The following is a 15,410-nucleotide window of genomic DNA, read 5'->3' on the forward strand; positions in this document are numbered from 1 at the left end:
GTCCGTTTTACCACCTGTCCCAGCGTCCTAGTGGACTTCCTCGAGATCCCAATAACTACCTGTGTGGGGTTGGTCATCAACTGTGCTCGACCTGAGCTGTGTAGGTGCCGGGGGTATCCTCCTGTTCCCGGGTGAAATCTGTCCGCCTGTGTTGCCAGTTCTTGTTGGGATTCGAAGGCCCACCCATTCACATCCTGCAGCTGGGTCGCCCAGTAATGCAGTCGAATGTCTTGGAGGGCATCCACCTCTTTAAAAACAGCTCTGTCACCTCTTGTGGGGGTGTTTTGGAGCATGTAGAGAAGCTTGGGTAGGGTAATCATTTAAAACTGGGCAGCCCTGCCCATCAGAGAGAGCAGGAGTTTTTTCCAGTGCTTTACATCCATCATGTAATCCCGGAGGATCCGTCCCATGTTGTGCCTGTGGAATTCCGTCTGATCTAATGTTATGTATATGCCTAGGTATTTAAAGCCCTGTTTCTTCCAGCGCAGTGGGTATGCCCCGTCAGTCGAGCGCTGCCCAGACACGAGCGGAAACACCACCGAATTTGACCAGGTCTGGTACCCATCGCCTACCGTCTTTCCTGTGGGCCAACCAGGCTAGCAATTTGCCCTTCTTGTTTCCGACCCATTAAAGCATATACTGCTTGGCCTTGTATTGAGCCTTTGCCTCCTGCTTCACCAATCTGCAGTATTTGTCCCTGGCATGGGCGACTTGGTTAGGTTCATAGGAATTTTCACGCTCTCCACCTCCAACCGGCAGAGGTTTTCCTAGAGGGTCAGAATTTCTCTTTTAGGCTCTTTCTTTTTCCTGGCGATGTGCAAGATGAGGTGTCCTTGAATCACTGTCTTGCACACCTCCCAGACACTGCTTTTGGATTGTACTGAGTACATGTTATCCTGAATGTATTGATCTATTGCTGTCCTCATGACCTCCTTGGTATGCCAGTCATTTATCTCCAATGGGTCCAGTCTCCAGCCCTGGTAGACCGGGTGAGCCGAGACAGCAACTGTGTAACCAGAGGGGAATGATCCGAGACCCCTTGCTCCAGATAGTATGTGTCTCTGAACTTAGAGCTCTGGGGTTCCGGCACAAAGAAGAAGTCTATATGGGACATAGACCCAGCCGTGGCCAACACATAGGGGTATTGCCTGAACATGGGGATCTCCTCCCTCCATACGTCAACCAACCCCAGCACCCCCATACTGGTGCGTAGGTGGGTTTTGCCTTCCGCTACCCTTGCACCCTAATTACTCTGTCCCGGTCACCCTGCATCTTAAGATTGAAATCCCCAGGCTATTAATGTAGTTGTCGGAGGCAGGCGGATAATCCAGTCCCCCAGTGTTCCCAGGAGTTAAGTCTGTAATACCGGCGGGAGGTACCAAAAGGCCACTGTCAGGCGTTCCCCTTCAAATATGCCACGGACCCCCGAATGGCAACCTCCACGATCTATCCATGTTTGCGTGACTCGAAATGGTAGGGATCTAAGTGCCAGGATACCAACCCCCTTCGATCCTGTTATGAAACCTGAATACTATGTAGCGGCCTTCCCCCAGAACCCCACAGTTGTTCCCCACTAAGTGCATCTCATGTAGCAGGACTATGGGTTCAACCAATAGATGTATTTGGATACTACCCACCTCTTCAACGTGTGTCCAAGCCCATTGACATTCCAGTACAGTACGTTTAACCACCTCTGTGGGTATCAGCCCATCTCTGAGTAGCCATACGTAGCAGTCATTACGGATGTCACTATGGGTCTCCCTGGTCTGTGCGCATGTGTTAACTCCCTGTGTCTGGGTCCACTTGCCCCAAACATAACCGCCCTACTTCCTCAAACTAAAGGAAGGAGTTAAAATACTAAAGTATGTGTCACTCAGCAGCTTGTCCCCCAGCATCTGGGTCCCAGTGTCCATTCAGGGAGGCTGTGAGTTGCTCCCTACATCATTCAGCTTTGGCCATTGCCCCCTGTGTCATCTGCTCGCCGCTCCTCAGTGTTTTGCCTCAGTGGTGATATGCGGTCTTTCCCCCGCCATCCTATCAACACTGGTCTCCAGCCTTTGAGCCACTAGGCCTTCTCCGGGGCGTTGAAGAACCAGGAGTGCCCCTCCATTCATGCTTTCAAGCATGCCAGGAAGATCATGATGTATGGGAGGTTGCATATCCAAAGGTTCCCCAGCACCTTGTCGAAGGATCTACACCTTACCTGGACCTCTTGGTTGTAGTCCGGAAAGGTCATTTATGTGTAGTTGTGGACATGCATGAGGCTCTTCTGGCGTGCCACTCTAATGAATGCATCCCGGTAGTTTAGGATGTGGGCCAGGAGCAGTCTCGGATTTGCCCCTGGATTTGGCAGGCCCATAAGGACTCGGTGTGCCTGTTCAACTGCAAACTGGCCAGATAGATCCTCCGGTTTCACCATGTGGCGCACCAGGCCCTCCACTAAGCTCTCTGCCTTCCGTCTGTTCAGGTACTCCTACCAGGCATAAATTGTTGAGCCTGGAGCAGCCCTCAGCATCTTCAGCACATGCGTGGAGGCAAGTGGTCTTCTCCCTCAAGTGGCGCACCTCAGCCTGTAAAGTTTGAATGCCCTCTGTATAGTCTGTAAGGGTGACCTCATCTATGTGTACACTCTTGGAGATCTTCCCCATGTCCGTGCGGATCAGTGACACATCCACGGAGCTTAGTGCTCATGTGGGCCTACACCACACTCCTGCCGGTGGCCCAGAGGTCCTTGGACCCCCCTTGGTGCTAATCTGAGTGGAATTGGGACAGTCCAGGAGTGTCTCTGGCCTCTTTCTCCAGCTTGGCCCCTGCCCCAACCTCTGGCCACTGCTGGATGCTGACTCTTGCAGTGGCAGTGTCCGCCGCGCTCACAGGATCAGGTTTTCTTTCTAGGGTGGCTCCACCTAGCCCCCAGGCACCATCCAGGAGAGTTCCCCTGCGCCACCAACTCGCCCCCCCAGGTCCGTTATTGCTGACGGTCTCGCCAGTGGCTGCCATCTTTGGTTTTCAGCCACAGCTACTGGGCGCCTAGGATCAGGCCAGGTCTCCGCTCGTTAGTGCCCCCTCTCACACCCACTTCTGTCCGCGCCCCTGGACAGTCTCCACACCTTCCACTGTTGGGATCCGTGGTTTCAGCAGTGTGAGAGAGCGGAGGTCTAGCAGTGTTGAGCTTCTTCATCGGACTTATGGCTCCAAGTGTCAGCCCGCCCTGGCATGCAGGCCACGTCCCCCAATCATTCATATATTTACAATGCATTCTGATGGCGCAAAATTTTTATACACTCTTGTTTCTCAAGGCATAAAAATATTCAAACTTTCTAATTCGAGTGAATTTAGTATACTAGTATTGATTGGTTGGTAGATCTTTCCAATGCTGTAGAATAAGGGAGCGAGTAATAGACATAGCAGTAAAAATAAACTATTGAACACATTTCAGGAGTTTATTTGTATTTCTTGAATATCCAAACAATGCCAAAACTGCTTCAGGTTCAATATGGATCACCAATATTTTATTCAAACCTTTGAAAATATTATTACAAAGATCCTGCAATGCTGGACATATATATATATATATAACCAGTCGTTTGAACCATTCAATTGACACCTACAATGTTGACCTGACAAACCAGGATGTATTTGGTGGAGGATGCTCGGTGTGTAGTAAGCTAACCATCTTGAAAGGAATGTAACTCTTTTAAAATTGGCTGCCCACAAAAGCTTATTTGTCCCATAGATGTAATAATGTGCCATTGTCCTAGAATTATTCTGCAAACAGTGTTTTTTAAAATTTCATGTGAAAAATTAAGACTCAATAATGGATTTGAATTTTGACGTTGAACTCTATACCAGTTCACCATCCCAGTAGAATCTACTTATCCATGCATAGTTTTCTTGACCAAACTGTGGGATTATTTCAGCCCAGGTTTTCCACCTTTGTTTAGAAAGAAAATCTCCAACTAAGGAGAATACTTTTTCATTTGCAGCTCTCTAAAATATTGTTTGAAATAACCAGCCCCATGTACTAGCACTCTTTTAGAAGCTAAAAGAATGACGTCACAATACTATCTTGTTTAAAATCTGCTTGATATTGAGTGAAATAGTGTGGACTGCTTTGTCACTTGTTTTTAAGGAAGCTTTGCTAATCATAGTAAAGCCAGCAATTCTGTTTCTGATTCTTTTATCATTTCAATAAGAATTAAATTATAAAATTCAGTTACGTGAATAGTTTGCACGATATTATGTAGAAAATATCCTTTCATAGTAATTTCTAAGCTGGGATAGGGCCAAACCCCTCCCCCAATTCTTTATTTAGTGGCAGGACTGGCAACCCTAGGATGCTTATTATTGCAAATACATTTCCTAATGAGGGAATCTATTTCTTGAAAATACACCCCACTCACCTTCCTTTGAACATTAGAAAATAAGAATAATGACAAAATCAACAATTTAATAAAGGAAACACAGCCAATCAGAGAGAGTGCTAGAGAAGACCATCTGTTCAATAGATCATGAACATTTTTTAAACATAACTGTATAACTCCGATGGAACAGATCTGAAAAATGTAAAGTGACAATAATTCCTAGATAGTGAATTAGGCACTGGCGAAAAATATGCTGCTTTAGAAGTTGAGGGAGATCATTGACTTTAGCAAAGGCAAGCTCGTCTGCGCCCTTCAGCGACCCGACTGCGACCAGCGCCAGGAACCCTGGATCTCTGCACCGCCAACGCTATGACCCAGCGGCACTCCACGCTCTCAACCCAGGCCTCAACAACAACTGCAAGCTAGCATCACCAGCCGACACCCACGGACCCTTCAGCCGTCACCGCTGCTGGCACACCTGCAGCACCGCCAAGACCACTGACCCAGCGCAATCTGCCCGCAACAACACAACACAACCGAAGACCCTGCAATGCATCCTCCTCAAAGTCCGATCCCTCCACAAACATGCCACTGAAATCTGGGACCTCCTCGACAGCACTACCCCGGACGTAGCATTCTTTACCGAAACCTGGACCAACACCACCTCGGGACCGGACATCGCCATTGCCATTCCCCAAGGATACAAAATCTCCAGGAAGGACCGCCCCACCCGCCCGGGAGGAGGAATCGCCATCGTCCACAAATCCACCCTCCGCCTGAGCACACTCCCCGACGAGCCCACAGAGCTAATGGAGCACCTTCACTTCAAGATACTGGCCAGCCCTACCTCCACCCTCCGAGGACCGACCCCCTGGACCCCGCGGACTTTTCGCCAACTCCATCACGGACATCATCTCCCCGCATGCCATCGCGTCCACCAACTAAACCCTACTGGGAGACCTCAACTTCCACCTCGACAACCAACTGGACCCCAGCACGACATCCCTCCTGGACAACCTCCACAACATTGGACTCTGCCAGATCGTGATCGAACCCACGCACTCAACAGGACACACCCTCGACCCCCTCTTCACAACAGGAAACTCCATCACCTTCAGCCACACCACCAAATTCCAATGGACTGACCATCGATGCGTCCACTTCACCTTCAGAACACTATCCATCCACAGACACCAGCACCTGCTCCCACGAAGAAACTGGACCAGAATCACCGACGATCAGCTAACCTCATCACTCAGCAACTCCACCCCAACCATCGCGGAAAACAACGACACCAACACCGCAGCCCGAACCATGCACAGGTGGATCTCCGACAGCTCCAACACCATAGCCCCCCTCAAGAAAAACAACAACACCCACGCCAAGAAAGCTAGATGGTTCACGACCGAACTTCGAGAGTCCAGACGCACTTGCCGCCACCTCAAAAAGGCCTGGTGTAACACCAGATCCACAGAAGCCCACAACAACTTCAGAGCCGCCACCAACGCCCACCACCAACTCATCAGAAAAACGAGGAAAAAAGACAGAATCTCCACTCATGCACACAACAGCAAAGAACTCTTCAACATCATGAAGGAGTTCGCCCAACCCACCAGCGAGTCCTCCGACATCCCTCCCTCACAAGACCTCTGCGACAAACTCAGCAAATTTTGCCACCTCAAAATCAAGGGCATCTACGACAACTTCGACGAAGACAACCAACACACTGAACCCTCACCAACTACCCCCGACACGCTGAAGCCAGCGATCAACAACAGGACAGCTCTCACCACCGAAGACACACTGAAGACCATGAAGTCAATCCACTCCGGAGCCCCCACGGACCCCTGCCCCCACCACATTTTCAACAGAGCCGCCGACAGACCCATGCTCTGCCACATCATCAACCGCTCCCTGGCAACTGCCTCGTTCCCTCATGACTGGAAACACGCTAAGATCAACCCCCTCCTGAAGAAACCCTCGGCGGACCCCACCGACCTCAAAAACTACAGACCCATCTCCCTGCTCCCGTTCCCAGCAAAAGTCATTGAGAAAGCCATCAACAGCCAACTCGCCACATTCATCGAAGAGCACAACATCCTCTCCTCCTCCCAATCCAGCTTCAGAAAAAACCACAGTACGGAAACCGCCCTCCTCGCGGAAACAGATGACATCCGTACCTTACTGGACAAAGGAGAAACAGCAGCCCTCATCCTCCTCGACCTCTCAGTGGCATTCGACACAGTCTCTCACCGCACCCTAATACGCAGACTCCATGACGCAGGGGACCAAGACAAGGCCCTCGACTGGATCCGCTCATTCCTCTCCGGCAGAACGCAGTGGGTCAGACTCCCCCCTTTCCTCTCGGACCCTACACCTACCACCTGCGGAGTCTCCCAGGGGTCCTCCCTCAGCCCTACGCTCTTCAACGTCTACATGGCTCTGCTCGCTGAAGTACTGGGTATTTTAGACCCAGCGGTGCAGGGGCACACACCCTATGACTTCGGGGTTTCACCCTGTTCCGGACCTACAGAAACACAGAGTCTTCTGGGTGAAGTCAAAGAATCGTTTATTGGCTGCAGACCAATGACAGGTATCCTAGAAGTACAACAGCGTGTATGTTCTCAGGAGACTGCTGAAAATCATAGCAACGGACTTCTCCTTAAGTACAAAATATCATGCTCCAGGCATACATTCCTTGGTTTACGATATGGTCATATAAAGGCATACATTACAAACGAAAAAGCAGAGTCATGATGACCATCCCACATTCCAGTTCGGCCAGCCCACAATGATTTACACAGGAAGGTTCAGATCCCATGTTTGAAGTAAATAGACCCCCCAATAAATATGAGCATCTCCTGTTTTGGGAAACAAGTCATAAAGCAAGAACAAGCAGGTGTGGGAGAGATTAGCCGGGGGATTGTGTAGAATGAAAGGGTTTTATGACGGGTCAAGCCCTGATACGAATCACAGGTGGAAGGAGGAAGGGGAGCTCGTGAGACCGGTTTGACCCGGGGCAGCAGAGCCAGCTGCCCAGGTCACAGAGAAGTCAGAGGGAAAGCCCGTGTACTGTGAGGCCCGTATTAACTCCATCATAGCCTATGTGAGGGCAATGACAAGATGGCCACTGCTTCCAAAATGGAACCCGCGTAGTTGAGCAGAATACGTGTACACAGTGCATTCGTAGCTAGAACGGCACATAAAGCACTCGTACGTGCCGCATTTACCATTTGCGGTTCGCTAATACCAAAATAGACAGAGGTAGGGCCCTGTCCCCTACGCGGTTCCGAATACCAAAGTACGACAGACCCTCCTTTTGCCCTTACATAGGCAATCACTATACTCATCTTAATCCGAGTCTAGGTCAATGTTCACGAAGTCATGGAGATGTTGCTGTAGCATCATCCTATTACTTAGCTCGTCCCTCGATACAGGTTTCCTTACACATAAGGTAGCACAGAGGCCACATATCGCAGGAGCACACTGTATGCATAGACAGAACAGGAAAAGAATGGCTAAGATCATTCCAACGACCATCAGAACTTTCCAACCCCAGGCAGATATCAATTCCCAGAACCATCCCATCAGTGACCAATCTCCCTTATCCACGTGTATGGCTTCAGATATTTTATGGAGTTTGGAGATGGCTTGATACACTGTTGGAGCATTATCTGGTATGAAAATGCAGCAACTGGATTGGATGACCTTGCATACCCCACCGCGGTCTGCAAGAATAACGTCTAGGACCATGCGGTTCTGCAAAGTCATAAGGCGATCCGCTTGGAGCTCAGCTGTCAAATTACTAAGGGCACCAGCCGTTACATTGACGGTGGATTCAACCACACGAGTCAGCTGTCTCAGGTTCCTACTATTGACCATAGGTCCCCAAAACGGCAGGAAACCCAGGAAAAAGTCTCCTGCTTCCTGACCGGCAGTGTCCTCCTTACTAATCACACCTCTCACAACTCTGGTCTTGTGATAGTCAGAGGCAGCAGTAAATGTCGGCGGTAGCAAGTTCGCAATATAACATGTGCCCGAGAAATCAGGGGGCAACCACGTATATGCTCGGTCATGACAGATGAAATATGTGCCCTTAGCAGCCAAAAACGCAGGGGAAAACTGTGACGGGAAAGTGTACGTTTCAGTACAGTCACTTCTTCCCAGTTGAGCCCTAGGGTTCTGACCATTACCCTGTAAGCAGAACCGACCCATGTGGGGTACGACCCAGATTGGAGATGAGATTTTTCGCTGTCTTTCACCCAGACTGATACTATACCCCGTCGCGTTCCATCCTACATAAGGTCTCAGCTCTTCTTTGGGAATGGACGAGTATGCATTAATATCCCTACTCATATCGGCAACTCCTTTCATCAAAGCCTTATTATTGGTGATGGGTCTGATGGAACGCGGTGGGCGAGGGGAGTATGTATCTAGGGCGTAGAGAAACATGGTTTGGAATGCCCATGACGATCCATTGTAACTGTACGGTAGCACCAGGTAGGGAATACCCTTGTTAGTGGTATGGGGCATTAACCCACAGACCCAGCAATTGGTCGTATTCATTACCAGTTGGTGCTGGTGCAAGAGTTGGATAAACGAGTTATTTACGAACTCTGATCGTCGGGTCTGTTCGTGCTCAGGCAAAGGGTGAAAAGAGTGAGAGGGGGCAGTAGAAAGAGATATAGGCTGTTGAGTGGGTGCAATGGGTTTTGGAGCAGAGAAAAACACACATCCTACAATAAACATCATGATACTACACAGTGTAACAAAGCACAAAAAGACAAAACATTTACTTTTTACAATTCTACACATCCTTGTTTGAGAGTTCATTTCCTCAATCGGTCTCTCCATCCTACAAAACTCCATCCTCTACTCGGGCCGCTCGCGGTGGATGAGTTTCTTCTGCTAAGGAGTACGCCTGTCAGTCCAGGGAAACGCCCTAGACCAACCAGAACCGTTGACCTAGCGTCTTCGGCCTGTACCCCAAAGTCTTGGCACCGCGACCCTGCGGCAGAACCCGGATGGTGGTTCGAAAAACAAAAATCAAGAAAGTCCTTCAGATGGGAGAGCAAAAAATGTCAAAAGGGAAATAATGAGGAAATCTTTATTTGTCCATGGGCCTAGGTCTCAAGTTATAGCGGAGACGGCCAGGTGCTGTTTGGTCTTGAAACAAAAGTTCAGGCTCAGTGGTGTCCAGTCGATTTGATGGCGGCACAGCTTCCTGCAGAATATTGTCACTCTCTTGGACTGAAGCTGTGTCTTTTAGGCGTGCGTCACTGAATGGTACAAAGCGAGGTACAATGTCTGTCTCTGAGTCGGCGATACCCTCGTTGACCCACTGGTCATATGGCAGAGGCAAGGGAACTACCTTGCAGTGAGTACCATGAATCCAGTGCTTCTTCCCTTTCACTCGCACTGCTGATCTTGTCGAAAGAAGAACAAGATGGGGGCCGATCCAGCGAGGTTCGTCGTTGCCCTTACGCTGGAAATTCCGGACCAGGACCCACGAGCCAGGGTTGATGGGGTGTCCAGGAGGTTCAGAGGCTTGGGGAAGAGTATCATGTACCTGTTGGTGCAAAACACGCAGTTTAACAGTCAAATCATACAGGTAATCGAGCAGTACTGGATGCTCTATTTCACTGAACTTCGTAGGCCTTGGCACACCCCATACGTTGGCCGGGCGGCCAAAGACTACTTCATAAGGACTAAGTCCCACTCGTGAGTGTATCGTCATTCTGGTGGACAAGAGTGCTAGAGGCAGAGCGTCAGGCCATTTAAGACCAGTGCTCGCCTGGATTTTGGCTAACTTGAGCTTTAAGGCTCCATTGTAGCGTTCAACTAGTCCAGCTGATTGGGGGTGATTTGCAGCGTGGAATTTCTGCCTTATGCCTAAACCTTCACATACATTCTTCATCACTTTACCCACAAACTCACTACCATTATCACACCATACCATTCTCGGCATCCCAAACCTGGGGAAAAACTCCTTCACAAGGGCTTTGGCTGTGGATAGGGCAGTGTTATCTTTCAGAGGATAAGCCTCAATCCATTTTGAGAAAGCACAAACAACCACCAATACATATTTCAGGTTGTTGCATCTTTCCATGTGAATAAAGTCCAGCTGCAAAACTTCAAATGGACATGATGGGGGTGAAAAGTGACCAGCCGGAGTTGGGGTTCCCCTACCAGGGTTGTACTTCAAGCATACTATGCAATTCTTGACCACATTCTCTGCACACTTGGGAATCCCAACATTCTGCCATACTGGAGCCAACAACTTACAGATACCTTTCGTACTGATATGCGCCATTCCATGTGCCATAGTAACCACTGGAAGCACATATGCATCAGGCAACAACCATCGTCTATGTTCTGTCAGGTCAATCCAACAACCATTCTCATCCAACTTACCCATACTTTCTCTCCACTTGCTTAACTCTTCTTCTGTAGCTTCAGCCTGAAGCGACTTCACACTCTCTATTGTGTTCTCATACATTCCCACATCATTAACCCATCTTGCGGGGCCTGCAACATACATTCTAGTCTTCACATTCTGTGCTGTCTCTCTCGCGGTCTCATCAGCGAACGCATTCCCACGTCCAACATCATCTGTGACTTTCCTATGCGCACTGCATTTCATGATCGCAACTTGCAAAGGTAGGGTCAGTGACTCAAGGAGATCATTCACCAACTTGCCATTCTGAATTTTAGCTCCATGCGACGTCAGGAACCCACGCTCTTTCCACAAACGCCCAAAATTATGAGCCACGCCAAAGGCGTACTGGCTATCTGTGTATATGTTCACTCTCATTCCTTCAGACAACACACATGCTCTCGTGAGGGCGATCAATTCTGCTGCTTGGGCCGAATTATGTGGCACTCGTGCAGTTTCCACGACCGTATGTAAAGTCGTGATAGCATATGCAGCAGTCGTGTCACCATTAGGGAGCTTGAAACATGACCCATCTACCCATAAAGTGCCATCACATTCAGTCAGGGGAGTATCTTTGAGATCTACTCTCCCTTTCGTCTCTTCTTCTGTCCTGAACAGACAGTCATGTTGCTCAATCTCATCTGAGTCTGCTGGAATCGGCAATAATGTGGCTGGATTCAGCGTATTGCATCTTTTTATGTGTATGTGATTCGCTAACAGTGTGAGTTCATACCCTGATAATCGCGCACTAGTCAAGTGTTGTGTCTTGGTTCTATTTAATAATGTGTCTACAGCGTGTGGAACCATGACAATCAATGTGTTGTCCATTACCAGACCAGCAGATTGTCGGATAGACATCGCTGCAGCAGCTGTCGCTCTCAGACAGCTTGGCAATGCCCTCGCTACAGGGTCCAAGGTGGATGAAAAATACGCGCATGGGCGCGGTCTGTCGCCAAAAGGCTGTGTTAACACTGACAACGCACATCCATCTTTCTCGTAAACATACAATGTAAAAGGCTTGCTATAGTCAGGAGTGCCCAACACAGGAGCTGAACATAATGCATTGCGTAATTCCACAAAACTTTTCTGACACTCTTCAGACCATGGGATAGGATTCGGTGTGTCTTTGCATGTTAATGCTAATAAAGGTTTTGCCAACAAAGAAAAACTAGGGATCCAATGCCTACAGTATGAGGTGATGCCCAAGAAAGCACGCACTTCTCTCTGTGTCTTTGGCACACTCAACTGTGCAATGGCTTGAATTCTTTCTGGGGTCAGTCTCCTTCCCTCCTTCGATAAGAGATGACCTAAGTAGGTCACTTCTTGTCGACAATATTGCAGCTTAGAGAGAGACACTTTGTGATGGTAAGCGGATAAATGGCGCAACAGTGACAATGTGGCTCCTTTACAGATCTTTTCAGTATCCGCAGCGATCAGTAAATCGTCCACGTACTGGATCAGGATAGCGCCACTAGGTAAAACAAGTGCATCAAGCTGCGCTTTCAAAGCTTGACTGTATATGGATGGACTCTCACAGTAGCCCTGGGGAGCGCGTTTGAAGCGGAAGCTTCGGCCTCCCAGACTAAAACCAAAAATGTCTCTGCTCTCTTCTGCAATTGGGATACTAAAGAAAGCATTCTTTAAATCGATCACTGAAAAATGCAGCAGAGGCTGGAATCATCGTTAACAAGGCAGTTATATCAGGGACAACCGGAAACTGAGGCACAACAATCTTATTAACCTCTCTAAGATCAATCACAAATCTGTAAACAGGTGGCTGTGAAGGGTCCGTTCGTTTTAAGACAGGTAAAATCGGACTATTGCAAACGTTGCCTCTTGTCTCTTCAATCACACCCTTATTAATCAAGTCGCTGACAATGTCTAACAATGCTTTCTGGCCTTCATTAGAGATCTTGTACTGGGGAATACGTGGCAGTCTGACATTAGCCTTTAAAGTCACCACATATGGTGGTATTTCCAAGAGGCCCACATCATTGGGACCAGTAGCCCAAAGGGCATCCGGAAGGGATGACAATTCAGGTGGCATCGTGTTTTTAGACAAATACATTGGAGAAACCACTTGCTTGCCTAATGTAAGTTGTACTCCTGAAGGAGAACAATACAGTGTAGCGTGCAATCTTTTCAACAAATCTAATCCCAGCAAATTCTCACCACAACCTGTTGTCAGGATCAGGGGCGCTTTCAGCTTGCAAGGTCCAACGGAAAGTGACATGGGACTGGAAATCGGGTTCCTAACCGGGGCGCCAGAAAAACCTACTGAAACATTTATATCGCCAGACAAAGGTGCGCCAGGGAGTTTGGAATGCATGATTGAACTCTTTGCAGCACCAGTGTCTAGCAGAAAAGGCTCCGTTACATTTGCTGTAGTCACCTCAACATACGGTCCACTCTGATCCACTGGCACTGAAACAACTCCCTCTCTCTGTCTATGGCTATCCTAGTAATCATTATTCTCTGCATCACCATCTTCTGCATAATAATCATTATTGTAATACTGAGCCGTATTACTAGTCGCATTAGCTTGCTGATCAAAACTATTAATGGCGCTTTGGGGCGGAAGAGGACGCGCGTTTTGGGGAACACTCCCACGCCCTCTGCCTCTAGGAGCTTGCTGACCACCTCTACCTCTTGCGCCATACGCATTACCGTTCCGTTGCATTAATTTAGGACAACTATATTTAAAATGACCTTCCTCTTTGCAGTATGAACATTGGTTGGGACCTACAGGGACACGTGGTTGATAATACCCATTCATTTGCTGATTAGTCTGAAATTGTTGGGGTTGGTGATAGACACCTTGGGGTTGTCTATAATTATTACCGCCGCCACGTGGTGGATAGGCCTGCTGTAAAAGGACCTTTGTCTTTAGTTCCTTCGTTTTCTTCTCCGTTCTATCTTTCTCGTCTTTATCTCTGTTCTCATAATACTGTGCAGTAGCCAGTATTTGCGCTGAAGAAGAAACAGCCCAAGAACTCTCTGAATCTTTCAACTTTTTACACAGGTCAGGGAGTAAATTCTGCACAAACTTATCCACAAACAACCGTTGGCCACCCTCAGTACTCATATCTTGCCCACTGTGGTCAATAAACGTTTCCTCAAACCTAGTAAAGAAGTCTGACACTGTCTCATCTTTCTTTTGTTTACATGCAGATAACTTGTCCCAATTTACGCGCATCGCAGGCATTATTGTCTTCATATACGTGATGATTCTACCAGGCAATTCAGCTACTAAAGGTTCTGGTTTCGCACCACCCGTTTGTCTAGCATCAGCAGCAACAATGTTAGCCCAGGTATCCCCTAGTTCTGCATTGTGATCTACATTACGAATTGATCCCCATAGAGGCTGTGGAACAACATTACCAAACAACATGTCTATGTCGGCCAGATTCATAATGCATGACCCTGCCGTCTGTGACAACTCTTTATAATAACCTGCTGGGTTTTTACGGGGATCAGGCAAGGACTGCTTAAGTGCTAACACCTCAGAGCGCTTCCATGGAACATGCACCCAAACACGTTGGAAATGCGCTGGCACAGCGGGGTTATTGCCGACAGCTGCAACTGCTTCTTTCCATACCGGGGGAACTTCTCTCATAGGGTATTGTCGCGCTTTTGCCTTTTTCCCCACAAGGACCTCTTGTTCAAACAATGACTGTTGGCAATCGTCATTCCTTAAGGACAATACAACCGCAACTGCTTTATCTACTTCGCGGTCCACAATTATACCAGTTCCAAAATTGAACCTCACTCTACACAATTCCTGCGGGTTCGGATTTCTACCACTATCCTCCAATTCTTCACAGAGAATTTCGCACATTTTCTCGAATACATATCTCTGTTTCGGGGCATCCCATTGATGGAAAGTGTTAACAACCGATTCCACATCATACAGTGAAGGAAAAACGATCCATCTACGCGCCATGTGATCTATTACCTTTTTCTCATCGGGGTTAGGCAATTGGCTGCGCAACTGCTTACGCTGTACACCAGGAGTTGCACCAGATGACCCAAAGAGAGGCGACATTAATGTAGTAACCACATTGGCTAAACGCTGTCGCGCTGAAGGAGAAGCTGAGGCGAGAACAGGGGGAAAAACAGAGGGAAGAAAAGAGGATGTAGAGACAGGTACTGGAGTGGTAGAAGGAAGAGCGTTAGGGGAGGCAGTTACTGAATTAATCAAAGTCGCAGGAAGTGCGGGGGTAGTTGGAAGCACTACCGGCGGCGCTTGAGAGGGCTGCGCTACAGGAATAGGAACTGGCTGCAAAGCAACTGGCGGTTGCGGCAAGGCTTGCAGTATATGCACTGGAGGTGGCATATTTACAAGCTGGGGAGGCGCCGTGGCAGTTTGAGCATACGGGGGTGGCGAACTCAACAAATGCGACATTAAGGGATCTTTCTCCTTTTTTTCTGACTCATCCTGCTTAGAATGTGGCAAAGCTGGGTAACATTTGTCAATCCCTAACTTACGCTGCCTGTGCAATTGCTCATTCATTTGCTCCTCTTCATTATCTTTAAATTGTACAGCTGCTTGCATTACTGACATACCTCTCTCTCTCTTATTCTTTTTCGCTAGCTTAATTTCCTTCTGT

This window comes from Triturus cristatus, chromosome 4_1, assembly GCF_964204655.1.
Source record: "Triturus cristatus chromosome 4_1, aTriCri1.1, whole genome shotgun sequence".
Taxonomy (NCBI): Eukaryota; Metazoa; Chordata; class Amphibia; order Caudata; family Salamandridae; genus Triturus; species Triturus cristatus.